Source organism: Pseudophryne corroboree, chromosome 3, assembly GCF_028390025.1.
Source record: "Pseudophryne corroboree isolate aPseCor3 chromosome 3, aPseCor3.hap2, whole genome shotgun sequence".
Classification (NCBI taxonomy): Eukaryota; Metazoa; Chordata; class Amphibia; order Anura; family Myobatrachidae; genus Pseudophryne; species Pseudophryne corroboree.
The window spans coordinates 544,485,913-544,502,401 of record NC_086446.1 but is presented as its reverse complement, the minus strand read 5'-3'; positions in this window follow the sequence as shown (position 1 = coordinate 544,502,401).

Genomic DNA, 16,489 nt, shown 5'->3' with positions numbered 1-16,489 from the left:
ACTACATTGACCATAAAAAAATGTAATTGGTCCTGGGCCAATAATCCAAGGCACCCCTACAAATGGTGCCACTGCACACAGTTTGATAACCACTGTTTTAGACTATAAAATAGTATAAGGAGCATCATTTCATGTGAATCATGAGTTGTAATTAGGATGGCCAATCCCGGGTCATTTTTTCAATCCCGGGTATCGGGATGAGAGCTCTGCAAACAAGTTCGGAGATACAGCGACCCGTCCAGTCAGTGCCCCCGCCCGCAGCAGCAGCAGCAGCCGGGGACGGCGAACCGGTAGCGGAGCCAGATGGGTCAGATCTCTGCATTTAAGGTCATCCAACTACGAGGATAAGAACTTTCCACCTCGGAGAAGGTAAAGAAGAACCAAGCGACTTAAGACACCTCTACATGCGGGACATACCACGACTCCTTGTGAGTACGGTATGCATTGAGTCTCCCTACATCCAGCACTTCCGCTTTGTATAAGAACTAAAAGAGACTATAATTTAGTCATAGACTTATCCATTGGGAACCTATCATTTATTGCATTACTGTTTATTGTTGTTGGATGAGCGCAGAAGGGATCCCTTATTTTCTTGTGCATTGTGTTCCAGGGTGATTGAGTGATCATCTGTTGGTATCCCTACTGCAGCTCTCTGAGGCGCAGCAGTCCTCTACCTCCCCTTTTTTAGATTTTCCCTTTGTGTTCCCTGACAGGCTTTGATTTGGGTGCTGTTTTCAGGGGACGACATGTCTGAGGCATATTATTCCTCTCAGGGGGATAATTTATTGGGGACACCAAATGTTTTGGGGGTGGCCCTGTCGGCACCGCCTACTGCTGACTGGTTATCTACTTTGAATCCAGGGCCCTCCGGGGTCGCTCAAACGTGGTGTTGACCAATTAGTTGACACAGATACCAACACAGACTCTGAGGCTGATGTCGACTATGCTGATTCCAGATTAGATCCTAAATTAGCCAAGAGTATCCAGTATATGATTGTAGCTGTTAAAGACATATTACATATTGATGAGGACCCTATTACACCTGAAACGAGGGTCCTTATTTACAAGGAAAAGAGACGCTCAGTTGCTTTTCCTCCATGTTTTGAACTAAATGACCTCTTTGATGGCATTTGGAACAACCCTGATAAAAAATGTATAATTCCTAACCGGATCAAGGTGGCGTACCCCTTTCCCGCGGCTGATAGGGAAAAGAGGGAAACACCACCCACAGTTGACAAGGCCCTAGCGCGCTTGTCTAAACAGGTAGCCCTCCCTGCGGCTCAGTCGACGACCCTTAAGGAGCCGGCTGATCGTTAGCAGGAGGCTACTTTGAAAGCTATTTTTACAACCACGGAGACGCAGCTTAGGCCTCTTATTGCGTCAGCGTGGGTAAGTAGCGCTATTGAAAAATGGGCTGAAAGTTTGTCCTATGATTTGGATAATCTTGATAGGGATAGCATCCTAGTGACGCTCGGTTATTTCAGGGACGGCTGCGTTCTTGAAAGAGGCTGCAAGAGATGCTGGCCTCCTGTGTGCTAAGGCTAATGCTATGTCAGATGCGGCTAGGCGAGCGCTTTGGACTCACCAGTGGAATGCTGACGCCGATTCCAAGAAAAATATGGAGTCCCTTCCATTTAAGGGAGGTGAACTTTTTGGTGACGGCCTAACTGATTTGGTATCGGCGGCCACCGCGGGTAAGTCAACCTATTTACCTTATGTTCCTGCGCAACAATAGAAACCACAAATGCAGTCTTTTCGGCCCAACAAGTATAAAAGAGGCCAAGGTAATTTCTTCCTAGCAACCAGAGGTAGGGGAAGGGGCAAGAGAACACCCGCCTCCTTGGGTTCCCAGGAGCAGAAGTCCTCCCCGGCTTCTGCCAAATCCACCGCATGACGCCGGGTCTCCCCTACAGGAGACCGCACCGGTGGGGGCATGTCTAAAGCTCTTCAGTCAGGTCTGGGTTCGTTCGGACCTAGACCCTTGGGTGTTGCAAATTGTGACCCAAGGGTACAAACTGGAGTTTCAAGACGTTCCCCCTCGCGTTTTTTTTTTCTTCAAATCGACCTTACCAGCTTTGCTTCCAGACAGAGTTCTAGTCTGTGGAGCAATACAAAAATTGTGTCAAAATCAGGTTGTGGTCCTGGTTCCCCTGGCACAGCAAGGGGAGGGCTTTTATTCAAGCCTGTTTGTGGTACCAAAGTCGGATGGCTCGGTAAGACCAATCCTCTACCTGAAATCTCTAAATTTTTTCCTGAAGAAATTCAAATTCAAGATGGAGTCTCTCAGAGCGGTGATCTCCAGTCTGGAGGAGCGGGAATTCATGGTATCATTGGAGATAAAGGATGCATACCTTCATGTCCCCATCTATCCCCCTCATCAAAGGTACCCCAGGTTTGCAATCCAGGATACTCATTACCAGTTACAGTCGTTGCCGTTTGGCCTGTCCACGGCTCCGAGGATTTTCACAAAAGTCATGGTAGAGATGATGGTTCTCCTCTGCAAGCGAGGAGTTACAATTATCCCATACTTGGACGATCTCTTGATAAAGGTGAGATCCAAAGACAAGTTGGTACAGGACATTGCACTGTCCCTATCGATTCTGCAACAGCACAGCTGGCTCTTAAACTTGACAAAATCACAGTTAATCCCAACAACCCGGTTGGCGTTTTTAGGTATGATTCTGGACACAGTCCAGCAGAGAGTGTTCCTCCCTATGGAGAAAGCTCTGGAAATTCAGAGTTTGGTAAAACTCATTCTGAAACCAACAACAGTCTCCATTCATCAATGCATTCTGTTGCTGGGGAAGATGGTAGCGGCATACAAAGCCCTCCAGTTTGGGAGGTTTCATGCCAGAGTGTTTCAGTGGGACCTGTTGGACAAGTGGTCCGGATCCCACCTTCATATGCACCGGAGAATAATTCTATCTCCCAACACCAGAAACTCACTCCTGTAGTGGCTCCACAGCTCTCACCTCTTAGAGGGACGCAGGTTCGGGATCCATGACTGGATCCTTGTGACCACGGATGCAAGTCTCCGAGGTTGGGGAGCAGTCACACAGGGGGTGACCTTCCAAGGAAGATGGTCAGGTCCAGATACTCATCTTCACATAAACGTTCTAGAGCTAAGGGCCATTTACAATGGCCTCCTGCAAGCGGAGCATCTTCTTCGAAACCGGCCTGTCCTGTGTGACAGCAGTAGCATACATAAATCGCCAAGGCGGCACAAAGAGCAGGACAGCCATGGCAGAGGCCACAAAGATTCTCCGCTGGGCAGAGACACATACAAGCGCTCTGTCAGCAATATTCCTTCCGGGGGTGGACAACTGGGAAGCAGACTTCCTCAGCAGACACGATCTACATCCAGGAGAGTGGAGTCTCCATCAAGAGGTCTTCACACTAGTGACAAGTGACAAGTTTTTTGGGGGTTCCCCACATAGACATGATGGTGTCTCGCCTCAACAGAAAACTTCTGAAGTATTGTTCCAGGTCCAGGGACCCTCAGGCGGCGGCAGTGGATGCACTGATGTCACCTTGGGTGTTTCCGTCGGTGTACATTTTCCCTCCGCTTCCTCTCATCCCAAAGGTTCTGAGAATTCTAAGAAAAACAAAGATTCCAACGATCCTTGTAGTTCCAGACTGGCCAAGGAGAATTTGGTACCCGGATTTTCAGGCGTTACTGGTCGAAGATCCCTGGCCTCTTCCTCTTCACGAGGATCTGCTACGACAGGGGCCATTCGTCTATCAGGACTTACAGCGGCTACGTTTGACGGCATGGCAGTTCAACGCCAGATTGTAGGCCAAAAGGGTATTCCCAGTGAAGTCATCCCTACCCTTATTCTTGCTAGGAAGGGTGTGACGTCAAAGCACTATCACCGTATTTGGAGGAAATATGTTTCCTGGTGCGAGTCCAAGAAAGCTCCTGTGGAGAAGTTTGACCTTGGACGGTTTCTCCATTTTCTACAAAATGGAGTGGATTCGGTCCTTAAATTAGGCTCCATTAAGGTGCAGATTTCTGCCTTGTCAATTTTCTTTCAGAAACAATTGGCCTCACTTCCTGAGGTGCAGACCTTTGTAACAGGGGTCCTGCACATACAACCTCCCTTTGTGCCCCCTGTGGCACATTGGGACCTTAATGTGGTATTGACATTCCTTCAATCACATTGGTTTGAACCTTTACGTAAGGTGGAATTGAAATTCCTCACTTGGAAGGTTGTCATTTTGTTGGCATTGGCATCCACAAGGCGGGTGTCTGAGTTAGCAGCCTTGTCTCACAAGAGCCCTTATTTGATCTTCCATGAAGATAGAGCAGAGTTGAGAACTCGGCAACAATTTCTGCCGAAGGTGGTTTCCTCTTTTCATATTGACCAACCTATTGTGGTGCCAGTGGCTACTGGCGCTTTGGCTGAGGAAAAGTCTCTAGATGGGGTCAGAGCTTTGAAAATGTATGTCGCCAGAACGGCTCTAGTTAGGAAAACAGAGTCTCTGTTTGTCCTGTATGCTCCCAATAAGATTGGGTGTCCTGCTTCCAAGCAGACCATTGCCCGCTGGATATGTCAAACGATTCAGCAGACTCATTCCACGGCAGGTTTGCCGTTGCCAAAATCGGTGAAGGCCCATTCCACTAGGAAGGTGGGCTCGTCCTGGGCGGCTGCCCGGGGTGTCTCGGCATTGCAACTTTGCCGAACTGCTACTTGGTCAGGGTTAAACACGTTTGCTAAATTTTACAAGTTTGATACCTTGGCCGATGAGGACCTTAAGTTTGGTCAATCGGTGCTGCAGAGTCATCCGCACTCTCCCGCCCGCTATAGAGCTTTTGTATAAACCCCATGGTTCTTTTGGTGTCCCCAACATCCTCTAGGACGAAATAGAAAATAGGATTTTAATATCTGCCGGTAAGGCGTAGAGGTTGTTGGGCGCCCGTCCCAGTGCGTACTGTGTCTGCAGTTTAGTTCTGGTTACACACAGGTTGTGTTATGGTTTCTTTAGCTTGTTGCCGAATTTTGTTCATGTCCGTTGGTATGTGTTCAGTTGAATGCCGTGTTATTCTGCATGTTTATGGCGTGAGCTGGTATAATGCTCACCTTGTTTGTTAATTCCTTTCCTCGAAATGTCCGTCTCTCCGGGCACAGTTCCAAACTGAGTCTGGGGAGGGATATAGAGTGAGGAGCCAGGTCACGCCCCTTTGAAAGTCTTAAAGTGCCCATGTCTCCTGCGGATCCCATCTATACCCCATGGTTCTTTTGGTGTCCCCAACATCCTCTAAGGCCTCATAGAAAAGGATTTACAGGTAGGTATTAAAATCCTATTTTAATCAGCCACAGAACCTGTGTATTTAATATGTGTCCAGAATTAAAGGGATGAGGTGGCAACCTTACTGTCCCCCCTGACCCACCCGGCCTCTCCTTACCCGCCCCACATTCAAAATTCACCAAACGGCACAGGCGAGCGGGTGGGGAACTTCTTCTGACTCGGCTACGGGTGACTTTGCTTGGGGCTCGGTGGCGACTGACGGTCGGGTGACTGCACAGTGTGACCTCAGAGTCAGAGGTCACGCTGCGCAGAGGGAGCCGGGCAGAGTTGAGCGTTGTGCCCACAGCGTGTCGAGCGCAGCGAGCCCGCAAGGGGCTGCGTTGCGCTCGCCCCCTGTCGGGATTGTGCTGGTCGGGATTCCGGTGTCTGTATTCCGACCGCTGGGATCCCGTCCGGCGGGATTTCATACTGATCCCGTATGTTCAGTCTGCACTTCTTTGCCCCAACAATAACTGTCATGCTAAAACAAAGAAAAAATATATAAATAAATATATATATATATATAAATATATATATATATATGTGTGTGTGTGTACAATATATATATATATATATATATATATATCTCGATCTATCTCAGCAGGAGTGTAAGTGATAATTAAATGTTAATTTTAGAATTTTAAATGCTAATGGTTTAAAAAATTGCCAATTTACTTAGATAACCAAATTTGGAATAAATCCTTGGAGGTCATTCCGAGTTGTTCGCTCGCAAGCGGATTTTAGCAGATTTGCTCATGCTAAGCCGCCGCCTACTGGGAGTGAATCTTAGCATCTTAAAATTGCGAACGAAGTAATCGCAATATTGCGATTACACACCTCGTAGCAGTTTCTGAGTAACTTCAACCTTACTCGGCATCTGCGATCATTTCAGTGCTTGTCGTTCCTGGTTTGACGTCACAAACACACCCAGCGTTCGCCCAGACACTCCCCCGTTTCTCCGGCCACTCCTGCGTTTTTTCCGGAAACGGTAGCGTTTTTTCCCACACGCCCATAAAACGGCCTGTTTCCGCCCAGTAACACCCATTTCCTGTCAATCACATTACGATCGCCAGAACGATGAAAAAGCCGTGAGTAAAAATCCTAACTGCATAGCAAATTTACTTGGCGCAGTCGCAGTGCGGAAATTGCGCATGCGCATTAAGCGGAAAATCGCTGCGATGCAAAGAATTTTACCGAGCGAACAACTCGGAATGACCTCCCTTATCTACACAACAAACATTAAATGAGGATTTCTGTGAAGGCCATATCATTAGAAGCTTTAGTAAATCTACACCACTTGTGAAGTACCCATTTATAATCCGTACTATGGTGGTCATTCCGAGTTGTTAGCTCGGTTTTTTTTTCTCGCAACGGAGCAATAAGTCGCTAATGCGCATGCGCAATGGCCCTCATTCCGAGTTGTTCGCTCGCAAGCTGCTTTTAGCAGCTTTACACACGCTAAGCCGCCGCCTACTGGGAGTGAATCTTAGCTTCTTAAAATTGCGAACGAAAGATTCGCAATATTGCGAAAAGACTTCTCTGTGCAGTTTCTGAGTAGCTCCAGACTTACTCGGCATCTGCGATCAGTTCAGTGCTTGTCGTTCCTGGTTTGACGTCACAAACACACCCAGCGTTCGTCCAGACACTCCTCCGTTTCTCCAGCCACTCCCGCGTTTTTCCCAGAAACGGTAGCGTTTTTTCCCACACGCCCGTAAAACGGCCTGTTTCCGCCCAGAAACACCCACTTCCTGTCAATCACATTACGATCACCAGAACGATGAAAAAGCTGTGAGTAAAATACCTAACTGCATAGCAAATTTACTTGGCGCAGTCGCACTGCGGATATTGCGCATGCGCACTAAGCGGAAAATCGCTGCGATGCGAAAAAATTTACAGAGCGAACAACTCGGAATGACCACCAATGTCCGCACTGCGACTGCAGTAAATTTGCTATGCAGTTAGGTATTTTACTCACGTTTTTTTCTTCGTTCTGGTGATCGTAATGTGATTGACAGGAAATGGGTGTTTCTGGCCGGAAACAGGCCGTTTTATGGGTGTGTGCGGAAAAAATGCTACCGTTTCTGGGAAAAACGCGGGAGTGGCTGGAGAAACGGAGGAGTGTCTGGGCGAACGCTGGGTGTGTTTGTGACGTCAAACCAGGAACGACAAGCACTGAACTGATCGCAGATGCCGAGTAAGTGTGGAGCTACTCAGAAACCGCTAAGAAGTGTCTATTCGCAATTTTGCTAATCTTTCGTTCGCAATTTTACTATGCTAAGATTCACTCCCATTAGGCGGCGGCTTAGCGTGTGCAAAGCTGCTAAAAGCAGCTTGCGAGCGAACAACTCGGAATGACCACCTATGAAAATTAACATCAACCAGTTTGCCTAGTGACGTAATGTCACACTGGGGCATATTCAAACACCCACAGTGTAGGCAAAGTTCCAGGTTTACCACTCTATTACATTATTCTGTATTTTCCCCACAGGGTAATAATGTGGGTAATGCCCCTCATTCCGAGTTGTTCGCTCGCTAGCTGCTTTTAGCAGCATTGCACACGCTAGGCCGCCGCCCTCTGGGAGTGTATCTTAGCTTAGCAGAAGTGCGAACGAAAGGTTATCAGAATTGCTATTAAATTTTTTCTTGCAGTTTCTGAGTAGCTCCAGACCTACTCCTACCTTGCGATCACCTCAGTCCGTTTAGTTCCTGGTTTGACATCACAAACACGCCCTGCGTTCGTCCAGCCACTCCCCCGTTTCTCCAGCCACTCCTGCGTTTTTCTCTGGCACGCCTGCGTTTTTTTAGCACACTCCCGGAAAACGCTCTATTACCATCCAGAAACGCCCCTTTCCTGTCAATCACACACCGATCAGCAGTGCGACTGAAATGCGCTGCTCGAGCAACAGCAAAACTACTAAGTTTTGTGTTAAATAACTAGCACATGCGCACAGCTTACCATGCCCATGCGCATTTTTCACCTAACCGCAGCACAGCGAAAAACGGCAGCACAGCGAACAACTCGGAATGACCACCAATGCGCGCTAACCTATAGAATCCATATAAAGTGCTGAAAACTATGGGTGCATTTATAGCAGTCTATTACTCACAGCTCCCGAGGCTGCTAGATGCAGGATGCAGGTCCCAGGCTGACAATTAGCTGCGGGATAAACCGAGCAGCTAACTGAAGCTGCCCCTAAGTGTTTGGAATTCCCCTTTGGTGCTGGCCACTAACATGAAGGAGAATCAGCATCCTGGAAGCACTGCTCCTGGTTAATGTTATGCTGGCAGTTTGTCGCTTGTCTATAAAGCTTATAAAATTCCAGAACCACCCAAACAGCCGCCATGAGCTATTGTAGCCAGTTACTTCCCCTCCACACAGTCCACATGTAACTGTACATGTATTCTTTACACGCTGACACAACATACTCCAACACCATGGACCATGTAGTCTCTTACCCTTCCCCGCACCCTACCCCCAAGAACCTTTGCAATCTGGATGGAACATTTGTATTCTGCAGCACCTTTCCTCATCTATCAAATTGCTGTTTCCCTATAGATTGTAAGAACCCATTTGTAAAGCGCAGCAAAATTTACGGACCCTTTAAATAAGATTTTAAACCTACCGGTAAATCTTTTACTCCTAGTCCGTATAGGATGCTGGGGACTCCGTAAGGACCGTGGGGAATAGACGGACTCCGCAGGAGACATGGGCACTATAAAGAAACTTTAGAATGGGTGTGCACTGGCTCCTCCCTCTATGCCCCTCCTCCAGACCTCAGTTAGAGAAACTGTGCCCAGAGGAGACGGACAGTACGAGGAAAGGATTTTGTAAATCCATGGGCAAGATTCACGCCAGCCCACACACCATCCACACCGTACAACCTGCAATATACGAACCAGTCAACAATATGAAACAGAACAGCATCAGTCAAAGACATCAGTCAAAGCAAGCAAATAACTATATACAAGTCTTGCAGAATGTTGTCCGCACTGGGACGGGCGCCCAGCATCCTCTACGGACTAGGAGAAAAAGATTTACCGGTAGGTTTAAAATCTTATTTTCTCTTACGTCCTAGAGGATGCTGGGAACTCCGTAAGGACCATGGGGATTATACCAAAGCTCCCAAACGGGCGGGAGAGTGTGGATGACTCTGCAGCACCGATTGAGCAAACATGAGGTCCTCCTCAGCCAGGGTATCAAACTTGTAGAATTTAGAAAAAGTGTTTGAACCCGACCAAGTCGCCGCTTGGCAAAGCTGTAATGCCGAGATGCCTCGGGCAGCTGCCCAAGAAGATCCCACCTTCCTAGTGGAATGGGCCTTCAACGAATTAGGTAACGGCAATCCAGCCGTAGAATGAGCCTGCTGAATCGTGTTACAGATCCAGCGAGCAATAGTCTGCTTAGAAGCAGGAGCGCCAACCTTGTTGACTGCATACAGGACAAAAAGAGACTCTGTTTTCCTAACCCTAGCCGTTCTGGCTACATACATTTTCATAGCCCTGACCACATCAAGGGACTCGGCCAGGTCCCTTGTAGCCACAGACACCACAATAGGTTGGTTCATATGAGAAGAGGAAACCACCTTAGGCAAAAATTGAGGACGAGTTCGCAACTCAGCTCTGTCCACATGGAAAATCAGTTAGGGGCTATTGTGAGATAAAGCCGGCAACTCAGACACTCGCCTTGCAGACGCCAAGTCCAACAACATAACCACTTTCCAAGTGAGATATTTTAATTCCACGGTTTGAAGAGGCTCAAACCAATGAGACTTAAGGAACTGTAACACCACGTTAAGGTGCCACTGGGGGCACAAAAGGAGACTGGATATGCAGCACTCCCTTCACAAAAGTCTGGACTTCTGGTAGAGAAGCCAATTCCTTCTGAAAGAAAATAGGCAGGGCCGAAATGGAACCTAATTTTAGGCCCAAATTCAATCCAGTCTGTAGGAAGTGGAGAAAACAGCCCAGATGAAATTCTTCTGAAGGAAAATTCTTGGTCTCACACCAAGACACATGCTTCCTCCAGAAACGGTGATAATGTTTCGCTGTCACCTCCTTCCTAGCCCTTATCAGAGTAGGAATGACCTCATCCGGAATGCCCTTTTCAGCTAGGATCCGGCGTTCAACCGCCATACCGTCAAACGCAGCCGCGGTGTCTTGGAACAGACAGGGCTTCTGTTGCAACAGGTCCTCTCTGAGAGGAAGAGGCCACGGATCTTCTGTGAGCATTTCCTGCAGCTCCGGATACCAGGCCATTTGAGGCCAATCTGGAACAATGAGAATTGCATGTACTCCTTTTTCGTCTTATGATTCTCAATATTTTTGAGATGAGAGGAAGAGGAGGGAACACATAGACCGACTGAAACACCCACGGAGTCACCAGTGCGTCCACTGCTACCGCCTGAGGGTCCCTTGACCTGGCACAATACCTCGGGAGCTTTTTGTTGAGGCGTGACGCCATCATGTCTGTTTGAGGCAGTCCCCACTGACTTGCAATCTCTGCAAAGACTTCTTGATGAAAACCCCACTCTCCTGGATGGAGATCGTGTCTGCTGAGGAAGTCTGCTTCCCAGTTGTCCACTCCCGGAATGAAGACTGCTGTCTGAGCGCTTACATGATTTTCCGCCCAGTGAAGAATTCTGGTGGCTTCCGCCATTGCCACTCTGCTCCTTGTTCCGCCTTGGCAGTTTACATGAGCCACAGCCGTGACGTTGTCTGACTGAATCAGAACCGGTAGGTCGCAAAGAAAATTCTCCGCTTGACGTAGGCCATTGTATATCGCCCTCAGTTCCAGTACGTTGATGTGTAGACAAGCCTCCTGGCTTGACCACAGACCCTGGAAGTTTCTTCCCTGTGTGACTGCTCCCCAGCCTCGGAGGCTTGCATCCGTGGTCACCAGAACCCAGTCCTGAATGCCAAACCTGCGACCCTCTAGAATAGGCATTCCCAACCGCGGTCCTCAAGGCACATCAACAGTGCAGGTTTTAGTGATATTCAGGCTTGAACACAGGTGACTTAATTAGTACCTCAGTTATTTTGATTTAACCATCTGTGCTGAAGCCTGGATATCACTAAAACCTGCACTGTTGGTGTGCCTTGAGGGCCGTGGTTGGGAATGTCTGCTCTAGAAGGTGAGCACTCTGCAGCCACCACAAGAGAGATACCCTGGCCCTGGGGGACAGGCTGATCATCTGATGAATATGTAGATGTGACCCAGACCACTTGTCCAGAAGGTCCCACTGAAAGGTCCTCGCATGGAACCTGCTGAATGGAATGGCCTCGTAAGACGCCACCATCTTTCCCAGAACTCGAGTGCATTGATGGACCGACACCCTTTTTGTCTTTAACAGGTCCCTGACCACGTTCTGGAGTTCCCGGGTCTTTTCCATCGGGAGAAAAACCCTTTTTCGTTCCGTATCCAGAATCATGGCTAAGAAAGGCAAACGGGTCGTTGGAACCAACTGTGACTTTGGTAGATTGAGAATCCAGCCGTGCTGTTGCAACACCCTCAGGGAGAGTGATACGCTGTTCAGCAACTGTTCTCTCGATCTCGCTTTTATTAGGAGATCGTCAAAGTACGGGATATTTGTGACACCCTGCTTGCGCAGGAGCACCATCATTTCCACCATCACCTTGATGAAAATCCTCGGGGCCGTGGAAAGCCCAAACGGCAACGTCTGAAATTGGTAATGACAATCATGTACAGCAAATCTCAGGCTGGCGATGACCGCTTTGAGCGATTCCATTTTGAATTTGAACCTTTTCAAGTATAGGTTTAAGGATTTTAAATTCAGAATGGGTCTCACGGAACCGTCCGGTTTCGGTACCACAAACAGGGTTGAGTAGTACCCCGTCCCCTGTTGAAGCAGGGAAACTTTGACCACCACTTGTTGAAGACACAGAACTGCTGTGATCTGATATAAGCGAAACAAAGTTTGTGCTGGTGGGAGAAGAATAATGGATTAAATGTTATTACTGTGATAACCCTGTCTGAACTTTAAATAAACTGCTTGCTGTTTGTGATGAGATGGCCTGGCGAACAATGCTAAAAATGACTGATGGACCTGGCGCTGCCCAGGGGTTTCACACAAACAGGCATGGAATTGCTGAATGATAACACCAGGCCACACTCAGCCAACCACACATGTGAGTTGTTATGGCGCTACCATTGGGAGGTACTGAATCATCCTTACAACTGCCCTGACCTGGTACTGAGCGATTTCCATCCATTGAAGAAGCGGAATACGTTTGGCATCCCGGTGATCATGTGACTGATACTGGAATCCTGACACCGCTCAGGACACCGTCACCAGAACACTGATCAACAGAATCCTAAAGGTAAGTATCTGGGTGGGTGTTAGGGTTAGTCCTGGCTGGGGTGTGCAGGAGGGTGTAAGCTTAGTGTTAGTCATTGGGAAGGGGGGGGGGGGGTAGCTATTGCTACCACCACCATAGATTTTGCCCTAGCCACCACTAGAGGGTTAGGGTGTTAGGGTGGGTCTAGATTACTTTAACCCCAAAAACTGTTGAGAATCTCGGTTCCAGGATGCCGAGGTTGGTCATGTGGCCGCCGGCATCTCGAGCCGGCACCCAAAGAAGCACGTTGGTGGAAGGAGATTCGCAACCGACTGGGAAGTTCAGCACGCTGTCATGTCCTGGCATCAGGCGCTTGACACTGATTTCTTCTATGCCAGGATAGATGCCTTGGTGTACCTTCGGAACAAATGCTCCAAGTATGGGGACTATGGAAAAATAATCTGTGCCAAGACCATACTATTTATTATATGTACAAGTACAAGTTGAATACATTTGCACAATGAGAGGTCTTGTTACCTTATTTATTGAACCACTCTCACATTTGTAAAATTTAATGAAACATATATTGGGGTAGCAGTGAGGCCAACACTTATAATTATTCAGTGTTGTCATTTTAAGGAAAATTCCAACAACTATCTTAACCTGATCCTTAGGGTCTAGTGTTCACACCAGAGCAGCTTACTGGTTGTTTGCATGTGCGCTGTATAGAACAATACTGTAGGTCTGGGGTTGTGTAGAGCAAACAGCCAGGGCCGGAGCTTCCACTAGGCAGCTTTAGGCAGCTGCCTAGGGGCGCTGGGACCTGAGGGGGCGGCCTGCTACAGCTGCCTGAAAAAGGTTGCATAGTCCTACCTTCCCTAGCCGCTGCAATCCCCCAGTACTCATATATTACAGTAGCCGCGACTGCTAAGCTCCCGTATTGCTGCCTCCAGCTCCGCCTCCAACCGACACAGGCAGTAACTTTGACAGCTCCTGGAGTCCTGTCTGGGGGTGACATGCAGCACTGCTCTTCATTCCAGACTCTTTCACAGACTACTCTGTCCCAACTCTGCACTACAGCCTGCAGGTAAGGTGGCTGCACAGTGCATTCTCTGCATTGATAAGGAAAGAGGGTGAGAGCAGCAGTGTGGTGAGGGGGAGAGATGAGGAGCAGGCATGTACACAGTCTGGGGGGATGAGCAGCACCATGCACACAGATGATGGGGGGGGATAGAACAGCAAGCTTTTAACAGAGTAGGGGGGAGGGCGTGAGAGCAGCATCTCTTTCATCTGAAGGGTGGGTAGGGGGAAGGGGCAATAGGCAGAAGCTTTGCCTAGGGTGCCGAGAAACCTTGCACCGGCCCTGCAAACAGCACTTAATTTATGTACATACAAACATGGGCAAATGTGTTGATTCCCTTTTATGGAAAAAGAAGAACCCATAGTTTTCTCTGAAGTAACTTGAAAGTGACAAAAGTATTTGGCATCCACCAATGTTTATTCCATATTTAATAGAAATCATACTTTGCATTTGATTTTTGATTCAACATAATATCTTAAATAATGAAACAAATGAAAGTGGCATGACTAAGAATGATGGAAACCTTAGGGGTATATTCAATTAAAGTCAGATCCATTGCGACATGAATTTGTCGGAATGGATCCGACAGGACCTATTCAATGAACGGCCAAATCCGACAGGATTTCTGACCATCTCAATCCGACTTTGAAAAAAGTTGTATTGAGATGAAGGTGCTGAGAGAGGGAGAGCAGCGGCTACAGCATCATACACTTCTCTTCCATGCTAGCTGCACAGACACTCATTACTTGCCAGACTTTATACACTGCAGGGAGACGGGGGAGAGCAGCAGCGTAGCAGGAGGATGGGGCACCGCCGGCAGACCTCACAGCAGCATCCACCCGGCTCCAGCAAGCAGGACCTCGCTTGCTGGAGCCAGGTGGACACTGCCGTGAGCGGCGGCCGTGCCCCATCCTCCTGCTACGCTGCTGCCCCCCCCCCCCCCCCCGTCTCCCTGCAGTGTATAAAGTCTGACAAGTAATGAGTGTCTGTGCATGGAAGCAGGCCCGGCGACAGGGGGGGTCAAAGGGGACAGCCGTCCCGGGCCCCGACGTTGTGAGGGGCCCCAAGGTCCAGCGGCGGCAGCATGTAACAGATCTAAATAATGATATATATTGCGGCATCGCGCCAGCTGCGGGCCGCCCGTGCAGTTAAAAGTAATCAATAACTGACCTTTTATTTCAGCTCCCCCACCCCCATGATCTGTGGTCACCACTTAGCATCCCCAAGCCCAGCCCCACGTCAGCTGTCACACAAAGCTACCTCCGGACCTCCCCTCCTCTCCCAGTCATCCCCGCCCGCCCTGTCTCTGCTGTGAGGAGCGTGAGCAGGCAGGCAGGAGCAGGATTGCGGGACTGCTGGCAGCTTGTTGTGGCGGGGTGCATCAAGCTGGTCACTCGGAGGCTGAGCCTCGTTGATTCACGGCGCCGGTGGCTGTGTCTGGTAAGTCAAGTGTCTGCACTGCAGGTGCACTCGGCTCTCCAGCAGGAGTTTGGGGCTTTGGGTTTGGGATGGGCTGCGTGCAGGCACATATCATGGATGCATGTGCATGCATTACATCTGCCCTGTAAACCTGGTATTACTGTAGGTAAGAGCGAAGATTGCAGGGCGAGAAAAGGTAGGGATGGCCATTATGGTGGGGCATGCTGAATTGTTACAGGTGAGTATAACTCTCTCTCCCCCTCCCATAATGTGTAAAAATGGGGACTGCCTGCCATAATGTGTAAAAATGGGGGACTCTGCCTGCCTAATGTGTAAAAAAGGGGACTCTGCTGCCATAATGTGTAAAAAATGGGACTCTGCTGCTGTAATGTGTAAAAAGGGAGACTCTGCCTTACGTAATGTGTAAAAGGAGCTCTGTGGTCACGCCCCTATATTTGTATATCGGGGGGGGGCCCACAGGGATATCAGTCGGATTTGGCCCCGTTTTCGACAGAAGCACGCGGATCGGCAGCTATTCCGCCGATCCATGTGCTTTCCGACAAGTCGAATTCTCCGACTTGTCGGATAAAAAATCCAGGGATTGAATAGGTCGGAACCCCTTCCGACCTGAAAAAGTCTAAAACTGCCGTCTTTCCGACAAGACGGCAGTTTTTACAGCAATTGAATATACCCCTTAACCTATGTTGTTGCACAAAGTTAGAAGCCATCACTGCAATTAAGCTATTTCTGTAGCTCTCCACGAGACTTCTACACCTGTCAGCAGGTAGTTTGATCCACTCGTCCTGAGCAAACTGCTCCAGCTGTCTCAGGTTTGATGACAGCCTTCAGCTTCCTCAGACTGCATGTTTCAGCTCTTTCCATAGTTGTTATAGGCCCTACACACTGGCCGATTTTTAGAAAGATATGAACGATCTCGTTCATAAATGAACGAGAACTCCTTCATATCTTTCAGTGTGGAGGCTCCAGCAATAAACGATGCGCGTCCCTGTGCTCGTTCATCGCTGGTCCCCCGTCGGCTGTACATGCAGGCCAATATGGACGATCTCGTCCATATTTGCCTGCACTTCAATGCAGCCGGGTGACGGGGGGAGTGAAGAAACTTCACTCCCCCCGTCTCTGCCCCCCCCCCCCCCCCCCGCCGCCGGGTCGCTCGTCGGCCGTATCCTGTCGGCTAGTGTGTAGGGCCCTTTAGAAAGGATTCAGATCAGGGCTCATAGAAGGCCAGTTCGGAACAGTCCAATGTTCTGCTCTTAAACGGAGACAGTGCTTTCTGACACTGGACAAAATGTATTCCTCCAGAGTACCTTCATAGTCTTGAGGTTTAATTGTGCCCTGCACAGATTAAGGCACCTGTGCCAGACGCAGTAAAGCAGCCCAAAGAAT